Genomic DNA, 481 nt, shown 5'->3' on the forward strand with positions numbered 1-481 from the left:
TGTAAAATAAGTTGCGAATGCCAACCCTATCCAGAGCAAAGCAACTTATCCCACGGTGCAGGAGTCCGAACGTTAATAAATGACACTAATGAGAACACTCAACAGATATTTATCATACTATACAGTTCCTCTTTCCTCCTCTGACTTTGTACGACAAAGATATACAACGGAAGTCTTCAATAACGCGTACACACACGCACGTGCTCAACTCGTGTTTCACGGTCGCACTAATAACAAAGGTAATAAGATTATACCTAAGTTCGTTATTACACTAATGTCCATACGAGTCTATATCCGACCAGATACGCGAACAAATTCCGTACCCAAAGCGATAATTCGCCCTTTACTTAATTGGCTTAAGCACCTGACCTAAACCGGTACACGACCTCGGAGCTCCTCGCTTTCTTCGTTACTCGGTAAAGACTCTCTTGGATTTCTCTCCTGCCTTCTTCTCTCGCTACCTATTTAAAGATTCGGCGCT

The sequence above is a fragment of the Odontomachus brunneus genome, unplaced genomic scaffold (genome assembly GCF_010583005.1).
Source record: "Odontomachus brunneus isolate Ranch 3 - 2012 unplaced genomic scaffold, Obru_v1 Obru_scaffold_358, whole genome shotgun sequence".
Lineage (NCBI taxonomy): Eukaryota > Metazoa > Arthropoda > Insecta > Hymenoptera > Formicidae > Odontomachus > Odontomachus brunneus.